Below are 8402 nucleotides of genomic sequence, written 5' to 3'. Positions count from 1 at the left end.
TGTAATAAAAAAAGTTCCTTTATGCATCTTTCTATGCATATGGGAATTACTCTTTTGGAATAACATAAAAACAAACTTTCTTTTTACAAAATTCTGGAAAATTTTGCCATAACCTCCTTTGTATGGCTAACCGTTTCTCATTTTTATCTTTCTTCACTTAACTTAATTAACCCAATTTAGAATTATAGAACTCTAATCTACACAATTTTCTAAATTCAAGAGAGTAAACAATAAGAAGAGTTTAATTAATCACTTAGTTAATCTTTCTAGGATTAAGAAAAGTTGGAATGTAAAGAAGAGAAGGGAGTGGCCTTTTCATCAAAGGCATAGCATTTGAATTTAATTCAATCATTTGCAAAACATAAAAATCAAGAAAACCATAGATTTTTCATTAAAATTTGTAAACAAAGTAAGAAAATTAACTTACATGGAGCTTGTAAGCTCTCCTTTGGCTTGAGGGATTGAGGGTTCTACTCTTGTTTGAAGCAATAGTGGCCACCAATTCACTTTGGAGAGGATTAGGCCAAAAACAATTGAATTATTAAAAAATTCAATGTAGATGGCTCAAGACAGGAGTAGAGTAATATAGAATAAACACCATTAAGCTTTTACAAAAGGGGGAGGCTTCTATTGAGCCTCTAACCAAGCAAACTAATTCTAGAATTTTTCAGATCAGTTTGGTCAATTTTTGACCATTTTTGGTTAGTTCAACTAAATTTTTGGATCTAAATTTGAAACAAGAGAGATGAAAATATCTTCTTTTTTGATTAAAAATTAGGGGTAATGATGAGAAAAAGGTGCCTACTTCATGAGGGGAGATCCCCACACTGAGGTGTCAAAATTCAGTTTTTTAATTCTTTTCTTTGATCCTTAGTGTACTCTTCATCTTATGTGAGTATTTACTCATTTTTGGGGGGGTTTTCTTTTATTCTTCAATTTATCTCCTCCCTACATTTGGATTAATCTCATTGTCCTGTCAAACCTTTGTTTGGACCTTAATCCAAAATTTTCTGAAAATAAGGACCCTTAGACTAAGGTCTTTTGTGCACATTATAATTTATTTCTAATGCACCTTAGGAATTTCTTTTAAACTTCTACTTTGGAGGAATTTATTTTAATAAGAAGGGATATTTTTTCATCCAAAGATATCTAAAAATTGAATTATCTTTCTCTAGAACATTTTCTCTCTCTAGGCCAAAACAGGTAGAAACAAGATCTTTTATTATTCTAAAAAGGCGATTGATTACAGGGGAAGAAACTGGACATCTTGAGGGACTGGGGCTGAATCTTACACATTTACTTTTTTACACTTATTTTTTTAAAATATGTGCTCTTATTTTCACCTTTGGGGGTATTTCTCCCAATACATTTGGGAAGGGTGTATTATGGACATAGCATCCACACATTCTACCTATACTTGCTCCACTTGCTTCTCTGTGTTAACCTTCTATCTTCCTTATGCGCCCTGTGCAAGGTTAATGGTAATATTCTACATATTCTCATTCAACCTATCACCACCTCTAGAGTAATTGTTTTAATTACTTGTGGGGATAACCTCCTTGCATCGCCTATTGTTCCTCGCCTTATATTTCTCATCCCTGATGGTCCTTCATCCTCCAATACCCCTTGCATGTATTTCCTATGCTTGCACTTCTTTGCCTTAAATAAAGCTCTGGCTTCTACTTCTTAAAAATTAGCACGTTTAACCTCTTCTACTTTGACCTTCAACAAAGGATGCAGACCTCCTATAAACCTATCCTTTTTGAAAAAATTTGATATCTCTCTAAGATTAGTTAAAGCCCTGATCCACTTGTCCCATAACCTTAGAAAATTGGATGTATGAATCCTTTGACCTTTAACAAAGAATGAAAACCTTCTATAAACCTATCCTTTTTTTTAAAAAAATTGTTCTCTCTCTAGGATTAATTAAAGCATTGATCCACCTACCCCATAACCTTATTTACACCTTTGGGGCTATTTCTCCCAATACATTTGGGAAGGGTGTATTTGTTGAAATATACAAGTGAATAGGGTGTGTGCGGGAACAAGCCCTTGGTTAGAGGCTGTAAAAGAGAATCTGTTAATGTGAGAGAACCTGTGAAAAGGTGAGAAGAATCTACTGGGAGAGAATAAAGGGTAGCATGAGAAGATTTAGGAAGTGTGGAGATATTCTGGGAGAGGTGGAGAGAATCAAGCAAAAGAGGTGGAGTGAATCAAGGAGAAATCAGTGGGATTAGATGCTTGGATGTAAACTCTATAAATTGAGACATTGGCCTAATGAGAATTTGCTAGTTTTTGATTATCCATGCCTACATTAAGCTATTAGTTAATTACTCACTAATCACATCTTAATTATCATCTAATCACTTTGTTAATGATGTTGATTCTAGCATTTGATCTACCATAGCTCATCACATTGCTGTAATTTTAACAGTATTATGCACATAGAATCCACACATTCTACCTATACTTGCTCCACCTCTCCTTCTCTGTGTTCACATTCTCTCTTTCTTATGCCCTCTGCCAAGTTAATGGAAATACTCTGCATGTTCTCATTCAGCCTATCAACCACCTCTAGAGTAATTATTTTAAATTTGGTATCGATCCTGAGCTAGTATGATTATCCTATGCTAACCACGGTCTCACCAAGTAGCTCAACAACTAAAATTATGGTAATTGGGACATGTCTCCCTTTGGGGATAAGTGTTCCTCAAAACCCATAGTAGCAAGCACACACAGTGTAAGCAGGAGTCCCGCTTTTCCACATCATCTTGCACACACAATGCAAGTAAGAGTTCCACTTTCCCATAGGAGCTCATTATTAGGGGAAATTTGGGGTCTCTAAAGGGGCCTCTAAGAAATCAGCATGAGAATATTCTCTACTTGTGGAAACCTCCTTGCATAGCCTGTTGTTCCTCGCCTTATATTTCTCATCCCCCCCTTTTTCTATTGATGGTCCTTCATCCTCCAATACCCTTGCATGTATTTCCTATGCTTGCACTTGTTTGCCTTGTATAAAGCTCTGGCTTCTACTTCTTAAAAATTAGCAAGTTTAACCTCTTCTACTTTGACCTTCAACAAAGGATGCAAACTTCCTATAAACCTATCCTTTTTAAAAAAAATTGCTATCTCTGTAGGATTAGTTAAAGCCCTAATCCACTTGTCTCATAACCTTAGAAAATTGGATGTATGAATCCTTTGACCTTTAACAAAGAATGAAAACCTTCTATAAACCTATCCTTTTAAAAAAAAATTGTTATCTCTCTAGGATTAATTAAAGCATTGATCCACCTGCCCCATAACCTTATTTGCACCTTTGGGGCTATTTCTCCCAATACATTTGGGAAGGGTGTATTATGCACATAGCATCCACACATTCTACCTATACTTGCTCCACCTCCTTCTCTTTGTTCACATTCTCTCTTTCTTATGCCCTCTACCAAGTTAATGGAAATACTCTACATATTCTCATTTAGCCTATCAACCACCTCTAAAGTAATTGTTTGAATTAATTGTGGCTTGCATAGCCTGCTTGTCCTTGCCTTATATTTGTGATTCCCCCCCTTTTTCTATTGATGGTCCTTCATCCTCCAATACCCCTTGCATGTATTTCCTATGCTTGTACCTCTTTGCCATGTATAAAGCTCTGCCTTCTTCTTCGTGAAAATTAGCAAGTTAACCTCTTCTACTTTGACCTTGAACAAAGGATGCAAACCTGCTATAAACCTATCCTTTTCAAGAAAACTTGCTATCTCTCTAGGATTAATTAAAGCCCTGATCCACCTGGCCCCCCATAACCTTAGAAAATTGGATTTATGCATCTTTTGACCTTCAACAAAGGATGCAAACTTGCTATAAACCTATCCTTTTTTAAAAACATTGCTATCTCTCTAGGATTAGTTAAAGCCCTGATCCACTTTCCCCATAACCTTATTTGCACCTTTGGGGGGGTATTTCTCCCAATACATTTGGGAAGGGTGTATTATGCACATAGCATCCACACATTCTATGTGTACTTTCTCCACCTGCTTCTCTATGTTCACCTTATCCCTTTCTTATGCCCTGTGCCAAGTTAATGGAAATATTCTACGTATTCTCATTCAGCCTATCCACCACCTCTAGAGTAATTGTTTGAATTACTTGTGGATAACCTCCTTGCATAGCCTACTCTTCCTTGCCTTATATTTTTTATTCCCCCCCTTTTTCTATTGATGGTGCTTCATCGTCCAATACCCCTTGCATGTATTTCCTATGCTTGTACTTCTTTGCCTTGTATAAAGCTATGGCTTCTACTTCCTGAAAATCAGCAAGTTTAACCTCTTCTACTTTGACCTTCAACAAAGGATACAAACCTACTATCAACCTATCCTTTTTGAAAAAAATTGCTCTCTCTAGGATTAGTTAAAGCCCTAATCCACCTACCCCATAACCTTAGAAATTTGGATTTATATTCAACATACTCTCCAAATTTTATTTGTTATAGTAGTCAAGAATCTTCTTCCATAAGGTTGTTGCATCTCTTCTTTGCAAAATTGAGCTTTTAAAGCTGCTTCCAACTGATCAGGGTCCTAGTGTACTTGTTAAATCACCCCTTAGCCTCTTTCCTCAATACCAAAAGCATGGTAGTCCTCCTATCTACTGTCTGCTAGTTTATCTTTGTTGTTCAAAATGCTTGAAGTAGCCACATTTTAAAAAAATGTATTTGCATCCTCCATTTCCTATCCAAATAACAAAGGAATCCCCACATAGGTAGGCATAAACCTGTGTTCCATAGTACCTCTTTCTTCACACAAGCTAAACCTAATCTAGAGCCCTCCTCAGTGGGGGCACTAGTGTCAGAGCTTTTTCAACTCTCACACTAGCTACAACTAGCTAGCACTGCCAGAGGGATTAAGCAGGAAAATATGACATGAAACACCACCCCAAACCCCACAAAACAACCACACATATTGAAGGTCTTGGCTTGCCTCTCTTGAGCTCAGTGGACTTTGCTTGAATGTAGCTCTTGACACCTCTTGATCCTGAGACAAATCCTGATTTGGATGCCTTCATGATTAAGAGACACCATCCTTTGACATTAAACAAACACCATTTTGAAGCTCTTAACTTTCCCCAGCTTTCACACTAGCTGTATTTTCTTGCTTCGAATACTTTATGATCCAAACATCTCTTAATCCACACAATCCTGATCTGATCAACTCTTGATCTGACCAGTCTAGTTCCAAATAGCCCCAGACAGCTCCTAATCTAGAAGGTCTTGATCTAAACAACATCAAATCCAAAATCTTCTATTCTTAACAACCTAACTCCAACCAGCTCTTAATCTCACACTTTCGTGCTTCAGACAGCTCCATTTCACAAAGCTCTACTTTCGAACAATGAAACTCTAACCAGCTTCTAATCTGACAGTTTTAAACAGCTCTTGATCTCACATGAAATCATGCTATCGATATGATCATTTAGTAGCCCAAAAGAAGGTATTATAGATTTTGCCTCACTCCATGAAGAAACCAACTGCATCACTAAAAACCCATGTAAGTCTAATGAGCAAGGCAAATAGTTGACACAAGGGGCAAAACACAAACACCATGGTTTTCTAGGTGTACACAACAAAGGGGACTCAAACGTAGATAACATTCTACAGCAAGCACTTGAAAACGTGGTTCAGAAGAGACAAGCAAGTTTGGAAACCGATTGAACTTCAAAGACATGCTTAGCATGTGAAGCTAGGCATATCCATGCACAGGCATCCTAAGAACTACATGCATAGGTATCCCAAGAGTTTTCATGCATAGGATTTCCAAGTCACATGCAAAACCTACCTCATAACATGATAGGAAATAGCAGGATTACTTATGATTCTAACCAAGAAAACTTCTCAACTATGACTACTAGATAAGTACCTATAAAAAAATGAAAGTCACTCTTAATCAAAGGACAAATATATGTACAACATGATAGCCTATAGGGTTTACCAAACTCGAACTTAATCAATGAGCAAATATTTATAGCATGATAGGGTTTACCAAACATAACAACCTAGCTTAGAACTCGGTATTATCTTTCTCTTTACACATAGCAAGTAGAAGAGGGGAGAATCATGGAGGGATTAAACCTTCATGACCTTGTATAAGTTTACTTGTATAACTTATCCTGGATGGGCTATGCATTAGAGGTGGGGGATCTTCTCTCATCTCTTCATCAACATGCGCTTCACATTAGAGGTGGGGGAGTGACCTATACCTCCTTCAATACGGGCTTCATCGATACATCTTTTAATTTTCTTCGACCTATTATGCTTCATCATCTTATCTTTTTTTGTACTTCCCCCTTGTCCTTCCACCTTAGACATCCTTTCCCACATATGATGGGACTGAATGTGCATCCACAAGGTGGGGAAATGTTAACCCTTAGGATTAACACCTAGGTCAATGTTGACCGCTCTAGGTACACATGCACATTACACACATTGTATTATTTATTTGGTGTTGCAAATTGTACACAATGTATTATTTACTTGGTACACATAGCCTCAAGTATGTGCCTTAGGTAATGGGTATCTTTTTACGCTCCCGGGTGTTTCTACATTGATGGAAGACATATAGGAGGCCTAAGCCCCAAGTGCTTGCGACTCACACAAGATCTCAGGGAGAGGAATGAAAAGAGAGCAAGGGTCAGAGAAAACCTACACTACCTAAAACCCTAATCAATGATATGAACAAATTAATAAGCAAACACATATAACAATATCCAACACCATGAACAATCCCAAGGAAAAGGTTAAAGGCTCACTCACACAAATAGAGTGCTTTGACCATTCCACATGCAAGGAATTGAAGAAAGGATAATTACACTCTTCCCATCTTACTCTAAGGAAGATACGCATGGAGGCACTTTTTAGGCTAAGTTTTACTGTAACCAAAATGAGGTGGTTTTGAATAGTGTAAGTTCACTCTTTCTATGCCATTTGGATGTTAAAATCATATTTTTGGAATATGCTCTTTTGACAATGGAGGTTGGAAAAAATTCTTCACGAGTTTATTGAGAAAGTTTTCAAGCTTTTAAAATGAGATTCTGATTCCATAACAACATACATGAATTATGCTAATCAGACATTTACCATCAATGCTTGGTTTCATTATCTATCATGCTTCTCGTACAAATTCTACTAGGAAATGCATTGAGTTAGTGGCATTTTCTATTAAAAAATTAATTTTGAAGTATAATGAGCAATGCAAAAGAGCAGAAAAAGAAAAGTCACATGAAAGAATACTATCGACATGATCATTTAGCAACCCAAAAAGAAGGTATTACATATTTTGCCTCACTCCATGAAGAAACCTCCTCACCCCTATTTTTGCTGCATGAAATTCTAGAGAGTTGTTGGATGCTGAATTTAGAAAATGCATCACATACACAAAGAAAATGATTTATAGTTTTAAAAAAATATCCATTAGAACCTTTGGAGCCATATTACGAGTAAAAAGAAAAGATTCTTGTAAACTTTTGAGAAGTGAAACAATGTCAAGATCATGAATCTATCCCATCTTGTAATAAATCCATATGTGTTGCTTCATCAATGTCTATATCTAATCATGGAAGATCAATGAAAAAGATGGGGTTCCATATCAATATCAATATTACTATCACTATCACTATCACTATCATGATCCAATGAAGCATTGTCATGATTGATAGGTGACTCGTGATCTTTTTCGAATTGATGTTCCTCATGCTCTTGATTAGCCCCCTGCAAAATGTTTTCTTCATTGTCTTCTTCCAATGAGTTGATTTGAAGTAGTACTTGCACCTCATCCCCAGAGATTTGGCCTCCACATCTTGATCTTGAAAGATATGTTTTGAACGAGAGGAAACTTGTATAACATACCACCACTTTGGATCAATTCGATCACCGTGAAAAACAACCTAATCTCACAAACCAAAGGGATTACATTTTTATTATGCTACATAAAGATTTAATTTTGGATTGGTTGGGTTACTAACCTATTGACAGTGTTGAGGTAGTACGAAAGTATCTTTATCATCGTTCCAAAACTTGGTGGAATAAATTTGAAAGAACCCATTTGGATGTTTCTGCATGGTTGCTTAAGCACCTCTATATATCACCTTGAGCCATTTTACATCAAAGATGAATAGACTAAATGCTTTAAATCCAACCTCAAGAATATCTTGAATAGTTTCACAATACTCAAGATTGTCCTCTATGACATTGGTATCATGTCTACTAACTCGACTTTCTTTCTCAAAAGTTGTCATCACACCACAATCAAATGTGTTTTTTTTAGAGTCCATACGCTCCGTGGTGCGAAAGTGCCTTCCCTCTGACCATATTGCATTATATAGTTTGTACTAATGTTAAACAAGGTATATACATGAGAGAG

This window comes from Cibotium barometz, chromosome 19 (assembly GCF_041138505.1).
Source record: "Cibotium barometz isolate CiBa-2024 chromosome 19, ASM4113850v1, whole genome shotgun sequence".
In the NCBI taxonomy this organism is placed as follows: Eukaryota; Viridiplantae; Streptophyta; class Polypodiopsida; order Cyatheales; family Cibotiaceae; genus Cibotium; species Cibotium barometz.
This window is presented reverse-complemented; position numbering follows the sequence as displayed.